Source organism: Anabrus simplex, chromosome 3 (assembly GCF_040414725.1).
Source record: "Anabrus simplex isolate iqAnaSimp1 chromosome 3, ASM4041472v1, whole genome shotgun sequence".
In the NCBI taxonomy this organism is placed as follows: domain Eukaryota; kingdom Metazoa; phylum Arthropoda; class Insecta; order Orthoptera; family Tettigoniidae; genus Anabrus; species Anabrus simplex.
In genome coordinates this window covers 341,327,248-341,339,462 of record NC_090267.1, presented here as the reverse complement: position 1 = coordinate 341,339,462, position 12,215 = coordinate 341,327,248, and the positions used below count along the sequence as shown (strand labels likewise).

Sequence of the window (12,215 nt, the reverse complement as noted above, 5' to 3'; positions counted from 1 at the left end):
TCAGTGACGCCTAGGCTATTTATGACAGCTGTTAGCGGAGTTGCAGAGGATCAAACCAGCCTTCGGGCTGAGTACCCAACATTAGTAGTATACTGTCATTATGTATGTATAAGAATCTAGTGTTGCTTTCTGTAATGGAGCATGCTGTTAATAAATGATTTAAAAATACAAGCATACATACTACGGATATGCCGCTGGGTCGAAGCAAATATGTCCCTGCCCACTTAAGTCTCTATTATTTTTCCACACATCACTTTATTTCAGTTCAGGTCCTGACTAAACTCATTCAGATCCAGTGTCTATTATTATGAGCACAGCCACCTTAAGTTGTTTTTTAATGTTTCATCTCAAATCATAACTTCTGAAAACGCTTGCACTTGTTCATGGACTTCTCTGCCTCGGTCTTTGGTAACACAACGCCGGAAGTTTTGAAAGAAGGAAAAATGAGCATCAGTTTACAGTCGTAACGGAACATGCATAACGTAAGGACATCTCAGTTTTATCAGTTTTAAAAGTATATTGAAGTCATTTTATTTTATAGAACATAGATATATTTTGCATATCATTGACTTTTATTAGAGTATATTGTCTTAAGTGAACAAAAGTAGACAGTAAGATCCTTCATAGTTTCTCGTACGTGAAAGTAGATATGCTGCAAATTTCAAAGGAATAAATGAAATATTTCCTTAATTCATATTTGACCGAGATCGGTAGCTGCAGTCGCTTAAGTGTGGCCAGTATCCAATATCCGGAAGACAGTGGGTACGAACCGCACTGGCGGCAGTATCTGGTTTTCCTTGGTTTCCCATTTTCACACCAGACAAATGCTGGGTATGTACCTTAATTAAGGCCATGGCCGCTTCCTTCCTACTCTCACACCATTTGTGTCCCATAGCCACCATAAGACCCATCTGTGTCGGTGCGATGTAAAGTAACTTTAAAAAAATAAAATAAAATCGTATTTGGTATTCTCCTACGGGACTAAATTTCATAGTCTATTCTTGCTCATGGCACTGCTGACCAATACATTATAACAATATTCAGAACTTCAACCAATCAGCAGCTGTCAATCGTCACAGTTGTATCGTTTTCATATTATCGCACCTACTTGCACTTGTTTTTGTATAAATTCATCAGAATAGCGCACTGGAACATCTGTATAGCTTCTTTGATCTAATATTATGCTTCACCTGTCTTCTATAACACGTTTACGTGTTTGTGTTTTTCTGATGAATTCGACCGCCTACATATTTGAAGAAGCGGCCCAAAATATTTTAAGTACAGAAATTAAACAGTATAGTTCTGTTGTAAAAGTCTTAAAAATAACTTAAAACATTTTAGTCAGTCGAACACGCAGGTTCAGTGTAGATATTACACTGTAACAAAACTGTAAAGCCGCCTCTGTGGTGTAGTGGTTAGCGTGATTAGCTGCCACCCCCGGAGGCCCGGGTTCGATTCTCGGCTCTGCCACGAAATTTGAAAAGTGGTACGAGGGCTGGAACGGGGTCCTCTCAGCCTCGGGAGGTCAACTGAGTAGAGGTGGGTTCGATTCCCACCTCAGCCATCCTGGAAGTGGTTTTCCGTGGTTTCCCACTTCTCCTCCAGGCGAATACCGGGATGGTACCTAACTTAAGGCCACGGCCGCTTCCTTCCCTCTTCCTTGCCTATCCCTTTCAATCTTCCCATCCCTCCACAAGGCCCCTGTTCAGCATAGCAGGTGAGGCCGCCTGGGCGAGGTACTGGTCATACTCCCCAGTTTTATCCCCCGACCAAGAGTCTGAAGCTCCAGGACACTGCCCTTGAGGCGGTAGAGGTGGGATCCCTCGCTAAGTCCGACGGAAAAACCGAACCTGGAGGGTAAACAGATGATGATGATGATGATGATGATGAACAAAACTGTAAAACACATTGTTAAACAAGGACTAAAATACACACTAATGCACCGCTCTTAAAAGAACATCAGATTCTATCAATATCTGGAAATATTGAGTTTGACTTTGTAGAATCTGATGATGTTGTTTTATGAACGAAACATGTCACTCTTTGTTTAATAGTGTGTATATTTTACAGGTATATTATAGTATAATATTTATATGGAACTTGTATATTCGACAGACTCAACAGGCCATACCATGTTGAATACACAGGTTTTCGTCCGATCACGCAGTTAAGCAACATTGGGCGTGGTCAGTAATTGGATGGGTGACCGCTTGTGAACACCACGTGCCGTTGGCTCAATTCCCTTTTTAGATGGCCCCGTGGGGTAGGGGTAGCGTGCCTGCCTCTTACTCGGAGGCCCCGGGTTCGATTCCCGGCCAGGCCAGGGATGTTTACCTGGACCTGAGGGCTGGTTTGAGGTCCACTCAGCCTACGTGATTAGAATTGAGGAGCTATCTGACGGTGAGATAGCGGCCCCGGTCTAGAAAGCCAAAAATAACGACCGAGAGGATCCGTCGTGCTGACCACACGACACCGTAATCTGCAGGCCTTCGGGCTGAGCAGCGGTTGCTTGGTAGGCCAAGGCCCTTCAAGGGCTGTAATGCCATGGGGTTTGGGTTTGGGAACAGCTTTTAAGTTACATTTAACTGAGCCGACACTGGAAAGTATGGCTTCCTTCTTAAGAAAATGAATAATAATAATACGTTTTGTTCTCTGAATATTTTATAATTATTATTATTTTACCGCTTTTCCCACATCTGTGGGGTTGAGTATGCGAACTGTATAGTACATGTGGATTTTGCCCTGTTTTACGGCTGGATGCGCTTTCTGACGCCAACCGTATATGGAGAGAGATGTAATCACTAATGCGTGTTTCTGTGGTGGTTGGTAGTGTAGTGGACTGTCTGAATATGAAGATGAAAGTGTTGGGACAAACACAAATACCCAGTCCACGTGTCAGAAGAATTATCATCGCGATTAAAATCCCCGCCTTTTCTAGAAAGCCAAGAATAACGACCGAGAGAATTCGTCGTGCTGACCTCACGACACCTCGTAATCTGCAGGTCTTTGGGCTGAGCGACGGTTACGTTAGATTAAAATCCTCGACCTGGCCGAGAAACGAACCCGGAACCCTCTGAACCGAAGGCCTCAATGCTGACCATTCAGCCAGTGAGTCGGATATTTATTTTATATTTATGCACTTTTATTATCATTCTTATTTCATTTTGTAGTTATTTGCTAAATTGTGATGATAAATACAACTCGAGCTCCAGATTCTCTCTAGCTAAATTCTGGAGCTCTCGTTATTACAATAGAGATTACTGTATCCATCTGTGGGGAATGAATTCAGGTCTAGAAGGGTTAAAGATAAGAGCAGACGTGGAACTGAACGAGGCTACATATCTAAAAGCCAATAGAGGTGCTCGGAGACGCTTTGTTAAATTACAAAAGCGTACAAACGTGGTAATCGAAGTCGTCCTCGTTCTCTCTTCATTCGTAATTCCATAGATCGTTATGGCTACACATCTCAATCTATTTCTCTTTATTTTATTAACCTACATATTTACCATTTTTAAAATGTCGCCATTTCTCATTACCATTGAGCATGTAACGCACCTCTGAGGAACGTCAATTAATATGCCATTTATTTGTCATTAGTAAGATTTCACTCACATGATACTCCAGTTTAGTTTTTTCTACCTGCTGGTGGCACATCCCACTCGATACTGTGCGGTGGAAAACACGTCCGAGTAACTCTTCTTCAGTCCTGAATTCTGTTTGGAAAGATCATAATAATAGGCTATTAATAAGATGGAATCGCTAATCCTGAATGTATTTTATATTTAGCAGCACAATGGATTAGTTATATTTCATTTTTGTTTATTCACTTATTTAATTCATGGTATGATAAAGGAAAATATGTAAATGAATTGAAACTTAGCATAAAATACAAGATTACATGTTTATTTTTTATTCCCTACTAAAATACAACATCGCACGTTCGCTTCCAGTAGTGCGATATGCCGGCCTCTTTCCAGTGTCTCTCTGAGAGCCCCTGGGGATTACCAGAAACCTCGTTGATTAGTTTGTTTGATTCCTTTTTGATTCGTTAGCTTATTAAAGTAATGTCAATCGTTCTTTGTTAGCGAGTTGTTTATTTGTTGGTCATTTTTCCTTACTCGGTTGCTTTGTTTAGCAACTACTCGGTTTTATCATTGGCTGTTTAACAGCTGGCTGGTCTCATATTTCGAAGGTTGATTGGAGTTAGTTACGTACCTGATATGGTTCAGTTCATTATATGGTTTGTAAGCCAATAGTTTACAACTAGTTAACTGGACGTCTTACTGGTTGGTGTATTGGTTGTCTTAACGGTTGGTTAATTAGTTGTTTGTTCTTCATGATGGTTAAGTGATTGTATGCAGGTTGCTCAATTCTTTGTTTAGGAAAGTTATGGTTGTTGTATATGTTCACTAGCTGATGTACCCGTGCCTCGCTACGGAATTCTTAGAAAGGCTCTCTTAGTGGTTTTCCCAACTGAAGCCAACACAGGCCATTACAAGGACGTCAGTAGGATTGTCGCGATTAAAAGCAATGTTATCATATAAAATACTCGATGAAATGAAAAAAAAAAACCACATTTTCTCGCTTTTAACGAACAGTACTACGCTGTCGATCTAACAATCCAAAGTTCCAGAGCAGGAATGACCAGGTCGCACACTGACGCGAACAATCCTCTGCCATTATTCCGTTAAGTGTGCACACTGATCAATGCAACCAGTCCCGCTGAGTAGGGAACCAATAGCTGGAATGCTATGATGAACAAGTGTGTCACATCCCAATATTTATCAGAAAATTTATGAACCAAAGAAATAGCATGCTAAATTTCTTTCTAACTCCCCAACTACTTACAGGCAATATTCAGGCAGGCTGTTATACTCGGTACGCAGCAGTAATCCCATTTATTGGAGGTGAATGGCAACGGAGGACACAACGCACACCACAACAAACAATGGTCAATGTAATGTTATTGTTGATCACTTTTATGAACTTTCCATATTGCAGACCTTATCATTTTGTTCTCTTACGACTCTGTTATATTAGGGCATCACCAACCTTATCATAATCGGCACGGTAAAACTGAATGAGGCATAAATGATCGAAAATTGTGTTCTCTGTAAATTCTGTTATGTAGTACTTTTCGCTACGATCAGTAACACAGGTAATTAAGAATTGAATGTTAAGCACCTTCCTCAAAACTACCATTTCTACCAGGTGAATAAAATTATGTACAGCATAGACTGTACTTCCTTATTCCCCGACTTTATATACCGATTTTCATTGAATTATCTTTACCCTTTCTCTTATGTCTTGGCGCTGATATGGACGTAGCAAGGAAAAATCCAAACTAATGAATATCTCTGTTATTATAGCCGGTACGGTAAAAATTTGTAAGATATAAATGATCGGAAATTTAGCATTAGCCTATATATATATTTAGTTATGTAGTATTTATCGATAAGAACACTAATAACTTAAATATTTGAGAATTATATTTTAGGCCTTTGCCAAAACTACCATTTCACCCAGCGTGAATAAAATTATTTATGATTTAGATTGTAGCGACTTGTTCCCCGACATTACATACCGATTTTCATTAAATTATCTTCAGCCGTTTTCTGGTGATGCGCGTAAAGACAGACAGACAGACAGACAGACAGACAGACAGACAGACAGACAGACAGACAGACAGACAGACAGACAGACAGACAGACAGACAGACAGACAGACAGACATTACGGAAAATTAAAAATGCATTTCCTTGTTACTGCCGACACGACTGATACAGAAATACCATTCTTTTTAAATTCTGAGTAATGAAAAATGAAAATCCACAGCCTGTTTTCAGTCATTCGACCGGGTCAGGAATGGAATGAATGAAGCCCCATCTAGCGGCGAGGATAGGAATTGTGCCGGCTGCCGAAGCCTGTCGCACTCCTCTGGGTGAATGATTAATGAATGACAGATGAAATGAACTGATATTGGAGAGTGTTGCTAGAATTAAATACGACAGAGAACAGAGAAAACCGGAGTACCCAGAGATAAACCTGTCCCGCTTCCGCTTTGTCCAGTAAAAATCTCACATGGAGTGACCGAGATTTGAACCACGGAACCGAGCAGTGAGAGGCCGGCGCGCTGCCGTCTGAGCCACGAAGGCTCTTAAATTCTGCGCAATGTACAGACAAAACTCTTATTTTATAGTTACAGTATATAGATTTGCTTTTCTGGTGATACGTCTTTAGGTCATTTGATTTCTTGAGCTGTTGATTGAAAATAAGTTGGTATACTTCTTGAATGGTTCTTGATCTGGCAAACCGGGCGAGTTGGCCGTGTGGTTAGGGGCACGCGGCTGTGAGCTTGCATCCGGGAGATAGTGGGTTTGAATCCCACTGTCGGCAGCCCTGAAGATGGTTTTCCGTGGTTTCCCATTTTCACACCAGACAAATGCTGGGGCTCTACCTTAATTAAGGCCACGGCCACTTCTTTCCAACTCCTAGGCCTTTCCTATCCCATCGTCGCCATAAGACCTATCTGTGTCGGTGCGACTTAACGCCACTAGCAACAAAAAATTGATTAGGCAAGTACATTTGACGGCTGTCTGTTAGATTTGTCTGTGTATTAGCTTTTCTATTATAGATTGGTTGATCCGTTGATTTACTGGTTTATTGATGGTGACTCTTTCTGCTCGCTTGCTTCACTGGATATTTATAATTAAAAAGATCTACGATATCTATATACAGCAGAGGACTTCACGAATATAATCATCTACATTGTCTTACTGAAGGTGAGTAGTGAAGTACCGAAGGATGCATTACAACACTTCGACCAGGTAAATAGATGTGACCAAACATCCCAGTGCTTGCAGTAACACGTCTGAATAGGAACAACACAGTAATGTCCTCATTACTGATGAGATACCGGCTCCCACTGTAATGGAACTGAGCCAACGAATATACCGGAGTTGTATTGTTATCTGTAGTTACACGTATTTGATTTAATTGACGACTTGTTAAAACAAACGTTTCTGCTTTATTTGATCAGTGAACCCCACACATGAGAAAGAGAACTCATCAAATCCATCGAACGTAATCACAAATCAAACTGCCCGTTGACTAATTGGAGTTCTGCTAACTGTGTGAATTTCAAAGGGTTACGTATATCAATTTGTTTACAATAGTGCTGCAGCAAGTTGTTACGGTGGATGAGTTGGACAAATATCAACTTTCAGTGAACTAAAAGCAGGTGTAATCGGTCTTTACCTCCATCTGATTCTATTAATTTGATATCTTCGTCCATTGAATCATCAATAGGTGGCTCCTTCCTACGGGCTGTCCTGGCCTATTTTATTTTCAAACCGTCTGTGTTTTACAGAACGTGGGAATATTTTCAATTTCACGTGCAAACTATATAATAACCGTGTAAGTGGATGGCGAAAGGATCTGAGGTATATTCGTCGTTGGCTATAAATCGGTGTTGTTTCTTGTATGCGATAATCTCATTAAAATTGTATGTCTCTTCTTTCTTAGAAGAGAAGTACGTCAGCTCTTGCAGTGTAGGCTTCGGCTTACAAGTGGCCAAGGCTCGTCCATTGTTCAACAGCTCAGCACACTGACTGACCAACCGAACAGAGGACGGGTGGCCCTAAACCTCTGAATAAGGGGGATGGGGAGGGGCTGATCCCCAACTTGGGCTGTCCTGAGAATGCTTTACCGTGGGTTTCCATTCTCCTTGCACTAAGGCGAATGGCGGGTCAGTTCCTAGTAATAGGCCACGACCACCAACCCCCTCACCTTCCCCGAACATCTCCCTGGCCTTCCTTCCTAGTGCCATTCTGCATTTCACGTCGTCCTTACTTCTACCACCCAAGTAACAATATTCATCTACTTCCTTTAAATCTTCATTTCCTAACCTAATATTTCATGCATCACCTGACTTCAGTCGACTGCATTCCATTACTAATTTTTTGGAATTGATTATTTTCATCTCGTACTCGGTAAATCTCAGAGTGTTTCAACTATTTTTCTATTTACTCTTTGATTTCCTTTACTGCCTGTTATATAGAAACATTGAAAGGAGAGAGGATAAACTGCAGAATTGCCTCACTCCTTTCTTGATTGCTGCTTCTTTTCTATAGCCTTCGATTCTAATCACTGCAGACTGAATTTTATACAGATTGTAGATAATTTTTCTTTCTCGATATCTGATTCCGATCACCTTCAGAATTCCAAATAGATTGGTTCAATCAACATAACCGAATGCATTGTATAGATCTACGGATTCCATGTACAGTACGTCTAAGATCAGACGCGTGTCTGCAGCCCTGAAGATGGTTTTCCGTGGTTTCCCATTTTCACACCAGGCAAATGCCGGGGCTGTACCTTAATTAAGACCACGGCCGCTTCCTTCCACTTCCTAGGCCCTTCCTATCCCATCGTCGCCATAAGACATATCTGTATCGGTGCGACGTAAAGCAAATAGAAAAAAAAAGATCAGATGTAAATCCACGATTGCTTCACGTGTTCCTACATTTCTTCTGAAGTCAAACTGATCTACTCCCAATTCAGCTCCAACTTATTTTTCCAATTTTCTATAAATAATACTTGCTAAAATTTTGTAAACGTGATATATTAAACTAATGGCGTGGTAGTTTTCACATTTGTCAGCCCTTGATTTTTAGGGATTAGGTACCACAACATTCTGCTGAAAATCTTCTCCTGTATCATACATCTTGCACACTAAATGAAATAATCTACCCATGCTGGTTTACCATAAGGCGGTCAGTAAATCTGATGGTATGTCATCAATTCCAAGTGCCTTGTTCCTATATAGGTCTCTCAAAGTTCTGTCGAATTATGACCTCAAAATCGGGTCTCCCATTTCATCAGCATCAAGAGACTCTTCTTTTCCAGAACCTTAGCGTCTCCATGCAATTATCTTACATGTTCCTGCCATCTTTCTGCCTAGTTTTATTTCCTCAGAAGTGGTTTTCCATCTGAGCATTAAATATTCATGCACTTAGTTTTCTTTCTTCTCCAAAGGTTTCCTTGATTTTCCTGTATGTGACATCTACCGTTCCTACAACAATACAACCTTTAATATCCTTGCTCCTCTGTTTCAGCCATTCTTCCTTAGCTGTCCTGCTCTTTCTATCTATTTCATTCTTTAATCGTCTGTATTCATTTCTTTCCTCCTCGTTTTTTTCGCATTCTTATATTTTCGTCGTTCGTCAATGAAGTCTGATATCCCCTGAGTTACCCACTTTTTCTTACTTGATCTTACCTTTGTTCCTAATATGCATTTCGCAGCCCTACTGATCTCATTCTTCATGACTGTCCACTCTTAATCTATTGTGTTTCCTTCGGCCTTTTCGTTTAGCCCTTTTGCACTCTCTTATTTCAACTTATCTAGATTCCATCCCATCTTCTTGCATTCCTTCCTTGTTTCAATTTCTTCAGCTTCAGATGACATTTTATGATCAACAAGTTGTGGCCAGAGGCCACGTCTGCTCATGGGAATGTTTTAAAATCCATCACCTGATTTCTGAAACCCTAATCACAATGAAGTATATATGATACCTTCCTGTGTCTCCGGGTCTAGTCCACGTATACAGCCCTCGATTGTGGTGCTTGAGTCAAGTATTAGTAAGGAATAAATTATGATCAGTGCAGAATTCAACTATCCGATTTCCTCTTTCATTCCTTCATCCCAGTCCGAATTCTCCTACACCATTATCCCCTATCACAATTAGATTCTCAACTTCGCTTACATATTTTATTAAAACTTCTATGTTTTCATATATTCTTTCGATTTCTATATCATCTGCTGAACTAGTAAGCGTATAGATCTGCACCATATTGTCCTGAGTATTGGCTTGGTGTCTACCTTGACAAAAATAATTCATTCGCTATATTGGTCGTAGTAGCTTACCCGCTGCCCTATTTTCTTATTCATTATTAAACTAACTCCTTCATTTCCCACATTTAATTTTGTGTTGATATTTCTGTAGTTATCTGATCAAACATCCTGTTCTTCTACCAACGTACTTCACTTACACCAACTACGTCTAATTTTAGTTTATCCATCTCGACTTTTCAGATTCTCTAACCTACCACAATGATTCAAACTTTTTACATTCCATGCTCCGACTCGCAGAATGTCAGTATTCATAATCCTGATCATTGCTAACTCCTGGTAGTCCACATCCGGAGGCCCGAATGGGAGAGTATTTTATCTCCGGAATACCCCACTGTCGGCAGCCTTCAAGATGGTTTTCCGTGGTTTCCCATTTTCCCACCAGGCAAATGCTGGGGCTGTACCTTAATTAAGGCCACGGCCGCATCCTTCTCATTCCTAGGCCTTTCCTACCCCATCGTCGCCATAAGACATATCCGTATCAGTGCGTCGTAAGGCAAATGGCAAATTATCTCTGGAATATTTTACCCGGGAGGAAGGAATCATCAATAAATCATTCCCTCATACAATGAGAGCTGTATGTCCTTGGGAGTTAGTAACGGCTCTAGTTTCCCGTTGCTTTCAGCCGTGTATCAGTATCAATACAGCGAACCATGTTAAATATTATTACAAGGCCATATCAGTCAATTATCCAGACTGCCGTCCTTGCAACTTCCAGAAGGCTGCTAACCCGCTTTCGATGAACCATTCGTTAGTCTGGTCTCTCGACAGATACCCATCCGACATGGTTGCATCTGCTGTTCGGGTATCTGCTTCACTGAAACTCGCAAGCCTCTCCACTGCGGAAAGGTCTCATGGGGAGGGGGGAGGAAGACTTACAGCCATAAAATTGGGATTAATCCACATTAATTGGGGAAAGGCCAGGAAGAAGCATACTTTTCTAGTAACAATTGTATATTTTTTAAAATATTACCGCTCAATATTCTTATACAAAAATATGTTCGGTGCAAAATCATAAGAATTACTGTACATCATAAGCAGAGTTGCTTCAAACTCTTAATATACGTCTTCTTTATAAACTGTTAAGCCTTTCATCGTTCAGTCCACAAGCCTAAGTGAATTAACTACGCGGCTACCTAATCCTATTTCCAACTAACTCTGTGTCCTCCTTTCCTTCCATATCTCTTGTCATTAAGTATCTGGCTGCAACTTTGAATGGTCAGCGCACTGGCCTCCAGTTTGTGGTTCCCTGGGTTCGATTCCAAACCAGGTCGAAGGATTTTAATTTTAACGATTGATTCCCTTGCGTCGGGAACTGAGTGTTTGTGCTGTCGACAGCATACCTACAACTCGCTTACCACACTGTATATTATCCTCCACCATTAAAACACTCAGACTCAGCGCACCCTTGTTCATGGGTCTGTCTCTCAGGGCTATTCTTAAATTATTGTTATCATGAAAATGTTAAAGACGGAGACTAACCAACTACATCTTGGTTTCCCTCTACTTCTCTTATCTTGCATGGACGAATCCATTATTCTCTTTGGTAACCTGTCCTCCTCCATTTATCTCAATCGACCCGAAGCCGGTTTAGAAATATATTACTTCATTATTCAGTTATTGAATAATTTATTAAATGTTTCGAAAAACAAGATTGTGGTGCTTACATTTAAACTTACTCCACCTTTTACATGATTCACTAGGATTCGCTGCATTTTCAGGACGAAGTTACTACTTTTTTTTTTTTTTTTTTTTGCTATTTTGCTTTACGTCGCACCGACACAGATACGTCTTATGGCGACGATGGGACGGGAAAGGCCTAGGAATCGGAAAGAAGCGGCCGTGCCCTTAAATAAGGTACAGTCCCAGCATTTGCCTGGTATGAAAATGGGGAAACCACGGAAAATCATCTTCAGGGCTTCCGACAGTGGGATTCGAACCCACTATCTCCCGGGTGCAAGCTCACAGCTGTGCGCTCCTAACCACACGGCCAACTCGCCTGGCAGGACGAAGTTATAGAAAATAATGTGGCTTACACTGATTTGTAGAAATTGCTTCATTATTTACGTCAGTAGCATTGCCAAGAAATGTGACTACCTGGAGTGGGGTGATTGTTCTGTAAATCAGTCATTCAATACCGTAATGCATTCCTATTCTTACTGGACTCTTTACAAATTATTTCTGGTTGTGATTGTATGGACTTACCCCTATTTTATGGCACGATGCCCTTCTTTTCACCAACATATGGGGAGGGAAATATTCACTATTACGTGTTTCTATGGTGTGATGTGCTATAACCTAATGGA

General features: G+C 40.8%; 1 pseudogene; it reads left to right on the top strand.

Moving 5' to 3' along the window:
* Nucleotides 1-2,116: 2,116 nt before the first annotated feature.
* LOC136867575 (5S ribosomal RNA) lies at nucleotides 2,117-2,235 on the top strand (annotated as a pseudogene).
* The last annotated feature ends 9,980 nt before the right edge of the window (nucleotides 2,236-12,215 follow it).